The 9,413-nt window shown below is 48.0% G+C and overlaps 1 non-coding gene across 1 annotated transcript; it reads left to right on the forward strand.

The window, feature by feature from the left end:
• Positions 1-895: 895 nt before the first annotated feature.
• Positions 896-968, forward strand: trnav-cac (transfer RNA valine (anticodon CAC)). Its single transcript has one exon. It is a non-coding gene; the product is annotated as a tRNA-Val (tRNA).
• The last annotated feature ends 8,445 nt before the right edge of the window (positions 969-9,413 follow it).

Consider the following 9,413-nt stretch of genomic DNA (forward strand, 5'->3'; position numbering starts at 1 on the left):
TGCCAGTTTTGTTTGTGTTCCGTGTTAAATGCTTTCTGTTTGCGATTCGGTCAATACATTACGAGTTAACAGGGGTTCTGAGGTAACTTCCAGCAGCAAAAATCCTCAACTGAGGATCTGGGAAGTTTCACGAAGCATGGTCAGTCGGAGCAAAAGTAAGGAAGTCGTTCGTTTCTGCAGTGTTTCACAATACTACCTTTCCCGTGAGCAGTCGAACAGACTAAATGATTGTGCTACAGACTGCGACGGCAAGCTCCGCTGAAAAGTAATCCTTTAAAAACCGGTGTAAGCAACGCAAGGTTATTGGGGGTACACCGCGTGGAAACAGAGACTTCGGTGTATCTCATCCATGCTCACCACATCACCAAAATTAAACAAGTCCCGTTCCACAGCATTTCTCCTCAATCCCTCTAAACCCATCCTATCCAGAAACTCATCCGATTACCATTGCAATTTTCTGAGTGCAATAGCCTCCTCCACTCCCTCTGGTAGCTCATTCCATACACCACAACCTTGTGAGTGGAAAATGTGCGTCGGGGTCCTTTGTCAATTTCAGACCACTCACCTTAAACCTATGCTCTCGAGTTTCCAACTCACCCTAGCTTGTGTAAAACACGTAAATACTCAGTTTACAACCCTTCCATAAAACCATGTCGCAGCAGTTATGCTGCCGGGAAAGTTGTCCCAGCTTATTCCACTTCACACTCCAGTCCAAACATTGACGACATCCTTGTCTATATTTTGTCACTAAATTCAGTCTATATTTTTTGACTTTTTCAAGATGTCAATTTCCCTGGATAACAACGAGCTATTGGAAAAAGAAAGGTGAAACGTAGAATGGCTTCAACTTTCAGTGCTGGATGCCACAGAGCCGCAAGGCGCTCGGCTGAAGCTCGTTTCTGTAGTGTAGTGGTCATCACGTTCGCCTCACACGCGAAAGGTCCCCAGTTCGAAACTGGGCAGAAACTGCTTTGTTCTTCAATTGCAGCCTTTTACACGGACAAGAACGGAGCTTTCTTGCTTGCTCTCCCATCTGCAAATCTGCCTTCGAAAACGCTCGATCGAAAATGCTCGAACAAATCTGCTCCTTTGTGAAATGTGATGCACTTCCATTTAATTAGTGAGCAAAGCATTGTAAAGGCTTGTTCTGATCAGAACCATTGTAAAACCTGGTTCTGATCATAAGTCATTCTGTTTGAGAGTGTAGTTACCGCGTTCTGATCCCTTCCACGAAAAACTGTCCCGCATTTGCATTCCTTGCGCAGGCGGACCGGTTCAAAGACAGGGAAGAAGCTGATGCGCTGGTGCTACTGATCAGCGCACCACTGATTCCTGAACTAGTCTGTCTGTCAAATGTAAACCAAAGTCGTCTCTGCAAGGCCTCATTTGGAAACTCTCTGTCGTTATTCAACGTGCGAGAATTGGCAGCAGAGGTGCTGAATCATGGTTTGGATCAGTTCGCACGTTAGTGACTCATTCAATCAGCAACAGCAATGAAAGAAATTATACTCTCAGGGGAACCTCTGGACTTGTGCTGATTGACAGAGAGGCTGCAGAATACATCGCATCCTTTTGGTTTTCTTTAAATCACTGACGAGCAGGAAAATGTAAACGGGAGGGCGAGTGGGAAAGTGAGGCAGTTGCAGCTCTGGTGAAACTCCTTGTTTGTGAGTCACTCAGCAACAAGAGGCGTGAAGGTGACTCAGGCGTGAGAGCTCTTCACATCGAGAACAAAAAGCACTCAAGGGCAGTTAGCACCACTCCCGGAGTTGGGGTGGGGTGAGATAATTACCTTTTGACTTCAGTTACTATGTTCAGAAACTGCCTTTTAAATTGAGGTGAACAGAAACTGCATTTCTAATAAGCACCATGGAATTTAGCAAGATTTATTGAGTCGCTTCTCGTCGATTCCCACACAGGTTTCCAAGTCAGTCGGTATCGATGTGGCTCATGTCCAGGTGTGAACATCCTTGCAGCCAATTGCACGGTTAAGGTAAAAGGCAAGGAAAGTGGCATCTCGAACTGGCCCCGAGGTCAGAGCATCCTCACAACGTGATCTGTCGTTCTCGGATTGTAATGCTACCTCCGCTTTTAGGGTGGAGAACATTCTTTGGGACCCTTATGCTGCAAAACAGACACAGTGACTGAAACTATGCTGCACGGTATAATGTGGAACACGGCCTGCTCAGCTTTGTGCATTTTCCCTGTTGTCCGGTGTGTTTCATGTTCCATGTAAACGTGAAAGTTGTCCTGTTTCGAGCAATCATTGAGCAAAGCAAGAATCGAAATTGAAGTAATGTCAAGCAGCTCATGGTGATTTGACCAAATCGTAACCGAACATATACTCTCACGCACTCACAGAAACATTTGTAGCTGAAAAGAGTCTGAGTAGGTAGACTCAGCTTACCATTGATTTTTGTCTGGATTGAGGGGCTCCTTCTTTGTGTTCACTCAGCAACCAGAGACATGAAGGTGACTCTGGCAGAGAGCTCTTCACATCGAGAACAAAGAGCACTCAAGGGCAGTTAGCACCTCTTTGACATCTTCTGGGGTGGGGTGGGGCAATCACCTTTTGACTTCTGTTAAGATCCTCAAAAACTGAAAGTTGTCCTGTTTCGAGCAGAGGACGAAATCATTTACCAAAGCAACAATCCAAATACCAGCAATATCATGCAGCTCATGGTTACTTTGCCCAATCATATCCGAATATACAGTCTCTCATACAGACATTACATTTGTGGCTTTAGCAAATCTCAGAAGCTTGATTCCAGCTATCAAATGATTTTTGGCTGGATTGAATGTTTGTTGCGAGATTGATATTGTAGTTGGTCATATCCCTGCAGCTGTGCCAGCAGGAGAGGGATCACAGAACTGTTTCCCTGTGACTTTGCTTCTAATGTTTCACAGGAGCACCATGGAAGGTGTAAGACAATACACTGCAGCTGTGGCTGGTTTCGTGGCCAAGTGACCGAAGGAACTGCTTTCTCACTACAAACTCTCAGGTGACTCGAGTTCAGATCCAACCGCTGCCCTTTGTGGGTGTGCTGTTTGTTTTACTGCAGCCTGTTAAATGCTGCTGTGTTTAAATTCCAACACAACCATGTGGTTTTGCTTTTGGAAATGTACCTCTGATTTGGGAGAGTGCACACTCTCTATCCTGTCAGTGTTTATGATCACGTTTGCGTCCCACATGAAATGTCCCCGTTCTCAAGCGGTTCTACTGCTGCATCATGTTCCGGCCAAGTTGTGTTATTCACTGTTTTCACTGAAACAGAACGGAGATTGGTATTGCATCGCTGTTGTGAAACAAAATCCTGCAGTGACTTTACTTCCCATTATTTGGTGTTCTGGCGAATGGGAAAATAATTCCACTATATTGTGATGTCATATGGTCTTAAATTTCTTTTATTTCCTTCCCTTCTGCCCTGGAGATGGAGGAAGCAGGCACTGCCGCATTGTTGATCGGATGGGCAAATTAATCTAAACGAGACTGTGTTTGGGAATCTCTTAACTTTTCATGGTCCGTTCATGTTCAGTTCTTTCTTTTCCCTCATTTCGGAGCTTTTCGGGAGGTGGCGGTGCACCAAGTTTCCAATACATTTTGGGAGTGCAGTTTGGAATTGCTCTGAAGGATCTGGGAGATGTTTATGGCTGATTGCCCTCGCACTGTCCCCAGAACAGCATTCATGCTTCAATGTCTCTTAAAATGTATTTTAAACAAACTCCCATTTCCCAGCATCTGGCCCCTATCCCACTAAACCTTTCCTATCCAGAAGCTCAGCCGGTTGCCTTTGAAATCTTCTGAGTGTACGAGCCTCCTCCACTTCCTCTGGTCGCTGATTCCATACACGCACAACCTTCTCTGTGGGATAGGTGCCTCATTCCGTTTTATATTTTACCCGTCTCACCTTAAACCTATGCTCTCCAGTTTTTAACTCGCCCCATATTGCAGAGATCAATAACTCAAATTTTTCTGTTGACAAACCTTCCTTAAGGTCATGCCTGACGATGAAGGGTAAGACGTCCCAGTATGTTCAGGCTCGCCCGACATTCCAAACTGTGCATCCCTGACACCATCTTTGTTTATATTTTGTGAGCAATTTCACGTGATTTTCTTATTTTTTAAATGATGCCAATTACGCTAGAGAATAACCAGCTCCTGGAAACAGAAAGATGAAGCGTTGAGCCGCTGTAAATTTTAGTGCTGGCCGACTCTGAACACCAGCTGCTCGCGGGGATATTTCCTGTAGTGTAGTGGCTGTTAGAGTCACCTCATACACGAAAACTCCCCGCTTCAAAATCGGGCAAGAATAGCCTTATTCCCGATGGCAGCCTTTCAGACTGACATGAGCAGAGATTTGTAACTTGCTGTTCACGTCAGCAAACCTGGCTTTGAATTTGCTCGCTCATACATGCTCGAGTGATGAAACGGAATACAATCCCATTTCATTTCTGTGTGAAACATTTTCACAGTGTTCGCCAAACTGGTTTTGAATATGCACAGATGTGTACAGCACTGATGGCCATTCTGTGTCACAGTGGAGTTCCTGGACTCTGATCCTTCCACTAAAAACAGTACCACATTTGCTTTCCTTGGGCAGGCGGCCTGGTTCAAAGCCAAGGGGCAAAGGTTCCCAGCAAAAATCCTCAACTGAGAACCTGGGCATGTTTCATGGGGAATGGTCAGTGGGAGTAACATCGTGGAAGCACCCGGTTCTGCAGTGTTTCTAAACACTAAATTCAAGAGCGATTGGATTTTAGTATTCTGAGGCATAATTTAAATTGATTGGTAAAATTGGAATTGTTTCTTAATTACCAAACAAAACTGACTTGTTCCACAGCCAACCGTTACATCTTTCCAATTTTCCAGTACAGGCTGAGACTGCGAGCTGGTCATCACAGGTATTTGTCAGCGCTCAGTTCCGAACAGCATTCACTCTCATTTGAAGGTGGAGGGCACGTCTTCAACTTCATAACACTGTTCTCATCACAAAATCCTGCAGCTTCTCATCTTGGGGACAGGGGTTGGATTGCAACCGTTCCCGTATTAAATGTAAAGATTTTCACACGGGAAGCGCCATTCATGAGGTGGGAGTGGGGATGGGGGAGTTTCTGTAAGCTGTGTCCCAGGGCTGTGCAGGGAGCTGCAGTGGCCACTGTCTGTTGACAGCAGGGGTCTGGAGAGAGCAGTGTTTGTCCCTATCTTACTCCATGTGGAGCCAGGGAACACAGAATCATCAATGGTTTGGGCTGCAATTCAACCTTGCCATGGATTTTCCGGTTTAAATGGAGCTAGGGTAGTATTCCCATAGTCTGATCTGGAACAACCAAAGCTCCATACCTGGATGGTGTCAAACTACCAACCTTTATCTTTCAGCCCACTGCTGACCATTGGAGTCATACAGCCTGTCACCAACCAGGCGTGCCGATTTCCCTAAAGCAGGAAGGTTAGCGGGGATCTGAAGGGCGGTGGAACAACTGGAGCTCTCACTGTTTTCAGAGTCTGTCACCAATTTTCCTGCTTTCATTACCAAAAGTGTCAGAGAGCTTGAGGGGTCTGCAAACACCCAGAGGGAAAGGAACTGGGAATTAGAAGATACCCAGATCGTTCAAAATGACTGCCTGAGCTACATCACTATGACTCTGGTACTGGGATAATTCAAGCACATGGCTTGACAGAATCTGAAAATTAAATACAGAACTTCAGGCTGTTCAGTCCAAATGAGATCCATTAAGATACAATGGACATTGAATCTCTTCCATATAGCGACTTCATCAAATCCTCCCTGTCAATCTATCCACAATCTTAATTTTTGTATTTCTTCGTCCATTTCCCCCAGCTAATGTGAACATCTTGTTTTCATCTTCCTTATCTATACCAATTATAAGCCAATAAGCTCTATTGCATCTCGCTTCAACTCCAGTTGCTCCATTGCATCCTAAATCACTCCTTAATCTTACTGGTAAATGAATGAGTCTATCCCCTCTCTGGACCCTCCCATCCTTCACAATGTATGATGATCTCTGTTGTGAATATACTGATCACCCTCGACCTGGAGGAGGGATAATGCGAGTTTCTGAAATTATCGAGAGGGTGCAGGAGGAACCCAATAGGACTGGCACCTTTTGGGAGAGAGAAATAATGTTAATGTTTAGAGACAATTTCTTACTTTATTTTGATTATTCTTTTCTCTCTGCCCTAATAGTGATGGATCTTTGAAGCTTCTTTCTCCAAGGATTTCAAGGAAGGATATATACACAAAAGTATCAAACAAAGGGAATTATTTGTCTCTCTGATTTCTCACCTGGACAGACACTGCCTTTATTAAACTTCTTTGAATATTTGAAGAAGATTCATAGACAGGAAACGCCAAAGAAACATTTACTCTAGATCTGACTTGATCAATCGATTCATCACAAACTGGAAATAATTGGCATTTGAGTGTTGCATCCTCAGTCATTATCAATCACTGCATACAATTTCTCCATCATATCCTCCCTGACGATCTGTACCAAAGTCTTAGGTGATTGTTGGTGTATCCCATACCTGGGGGAGGTGTGTTCCAGTTGGAGGTAGTTGGGAGCTGACAGGATGAACTAGGTTGGGGAGTAGATGGGGCTTGGGTAATAGATTCTGGGAGTATTTGAACATTGCTCAGTCAGCCATTATCCTCAAGCCATGCGGGCTGACAGGGGGAGTATTGACCTGTTACTGTCTCTGTCTGTTTGTGAGGAGAAAGTGAGGACTGCAGATGCTGGAGATCAGAGCTGAAAATGTGTTGTTGGAAAAGCGCAGCAGGTCAGGCAGCATCCAAGAAACAGGAGATTCGACATTTCAGGCATAAAGCCCTTCTTCAGGAATGAGGAAAGTGTGTCCAGCAGGCTAAGATAAAAGGTAGGGAGGAGGAACTTGTGGGAGGGGCATTGGTGATGCGATAGATGGAAGGAGGTCAAGGTGAGGGTAATAGGCCAGAGTGGGGTGAGGGCAGAGAGGTCACGAAGAAGATTGCAGAGGGAGTCCCTCCCTCGCTCACTGCACACCCCAGGTCATCTCCTCTGCACAGAAGCTCTTCAGCCACATTCTCAAACAGACTTGCTACCACAGCCACATCTCCTTCCTCAGCACCTGTCGACGGAACCGACCTCGAACTCAGCACCGCCTTCCTAACCTGTAATCTTCTTCCTGACCTCTCCACCCCCACCCCACTCCGGCCCATCACACTCACCTTGACCTCCTTCTACCTAGCGCATCTACAACGCCCCTTCTCCAAGTCCTTCCTCCCTACCTTTTATCTTAGCCTGCTGGACACACTTTCCTCATTCCTGAAGAAGGGCCTTATGCCTGAAATGTCGAATCTACTGTTCCTTGGATGTTGCCTGACCTGCTGCGATTTTCCAGCAACACATTTTCAGCTCTGTCTGAGTGTGACAGAGTGTGGGCTGGGGGTCACTTGTTCCCTTTTTGCCTTTTCTATCTCTCTCACTGTCGCTCTCTCTTTCGCTTCTCTCTCCTCTCTCGTTTTCTCTTTCACACTCTCATTCTTCTGCTCTCTTCTCCACCTCTTCTTCACCCCTCTTCTCCTCCTACCCTCTTCTCCCTCTCTCTCCTCCACTCTCTCTTCTCTCTCCCATCTCTTTTCGCTCTCCCCTCTCTCTTGCCTCACTCTTCTCTCCCCCTCTCAACTCTCTCTTCCCCCACTCTCACTTCATCTCTCTCTCTCTCATTACGGTCGCACGGTGGCTCAGTGGTTACCACTGCTGCCTCACACTGCCAGGGACCCAGTTCAAATCCTGCCCAAGGCAACCGTCTGTGTAGAGTGTGTACATTCTCCCCAGTGTCTGCATGGGTTTCCTCACTCGGTCCAATGGTGTGCAGGTCTGGGTGGACTGGCCATAGTGGAGTTGCCCAAAGGGTAAGGTGAACTGTTCAGACAGAGCAAGGTCTATGTGGGTTACTCTCCTAACCATCTTTCCACCCCTCTCTTTCCCCCAGTATCCTACTCCCCTCTCCTCTGCCACCCTGCCCTCACCTGTCTTCACGATTCCCTCCTCGTTTTCCGCCCCCACTTTCACTGTCCTACCCATCTGCACTTCTGTCTTTCACCCAATCTCCTCCTCCCCACCTTCAACCACTCTGTCCTCCCGAATTCTTCTCGCCACCTCCTTCTGTTCCCACGCCTCCTGCTGTCTATTCCCTGCCACCACCTACTCCCCCTCACTTCTTCTCTCCCCGCTAACATCCCCCCGCTCTCCTCCTCCTCGCCCCCACACCTCACCCACTCTCCTCCTCCCCCCTCTGAAACCCTCCTTTGCCCCTGCTGCTGTCTGCCTCATTCTCCCTGCCCCTCTTTCCTCCACCTCTCTCTCCTCTCCCTCTCTCTCTTTCACCCCTCTTTTCTGCGCCCTCTCTCCTCCCCTCTCTCTCCTCCCACTCTCTCCCTTCCCCCTCTCATTCCCCTCTCTCCTCGCCCCTCACTCTCCTACATCTCTCTCTCCTCCCCCTCTTCGTACACCCCGTAACCTCCTCCCTCTCTCCTTCCCCGCTCCATCCACCTCTCCTCCCATTCTCTCTCCTCTCCCTCTCTCTCCTCTCCCTCTCTCCTCTCTCTCCTCCCCATCTTCCTCATCCCCCCTCTCCTCCCCCATGCTCTCCCTCTCCCATCTCCCCTCTCCCACTCCCCTCTCTTATCCCACTCTCCTCCTCCTCCTTCTCTTCTTTCTCCTCTTCCCTCTCCTCTCCCCTCTCCTCTCATTCCTCACTACTCTCTCCTCTCACTCCTCATCACTGTCTCCTCTCCCCTTTCTTCTTCCCCTTTCCCCTCTCTCCTCACCGCTGTCTCATCTCCCCCTCCCGTCTCTCCTCTCTCCTGTCCCCCTCTCTTCTCTCTCCTTCCCTTCACCTCCCCTTCTCCTCTTTCTCCCCTCTCCCCCTCACCTCTCCACTCTCCCCTCTCTCCTCATTCCCTCTCCTCACCCCTTCTCTTCTTCCACCTCTCCTTTCTTCACCTCCCCTCCTCTCCCGCTTCCCTGCCCTCTCGTTCCCCTCTTCTCCACACTCACTTCTTCCCCTCTCCCGTCCCCCTCTTCTTCACCCCTTCTCCTGAACTCCTTCCCTACCCCCTTGTATCCTCTCCTCCCACCTGTCCTCCCTTCTACTCTCCCATCTCTCCTGCCCCCTCCTCCCTGGCTCTCCTCCCTGTCTCTGCTCCATTTCCCTGTTCACCTTCCCCCTCCTTCCCCCACTTCCGCCTCTCCTCCCCTTCACCTCCCACTGTCCTCCCCTCCTCCTCATCTTCACCTCTTTCCTCCCCAATCCTCATGTCCCTCTCTCGTCTACCTCCCACCACCTATCTCCTACTCCACCCCAAACTCCCCCTCGCCTCACACCCCAAACGCCCCCTACGTCCTCACTT

Source organism: Hemiscyllium ocellatum, unplaced genomic scaffold (assembly GCF_020745735.1).
Source record: "Hemiscyllium ocellatum isolate sHemOce1 unplaced genomic scaffold, sHemOce1.pat.X.cur. scaffold_1131_pat_ctg1, whole genome shotgun sequence".
Classification (NCBI taxonomy): domain Eukaryota; kingdom Metazoa; phylum Chordata; class Chondrichthyes; order Orectolobiformes; family Hemiscylliidae; genus Hemiscyllium; species Hemiscyllium ocellatum.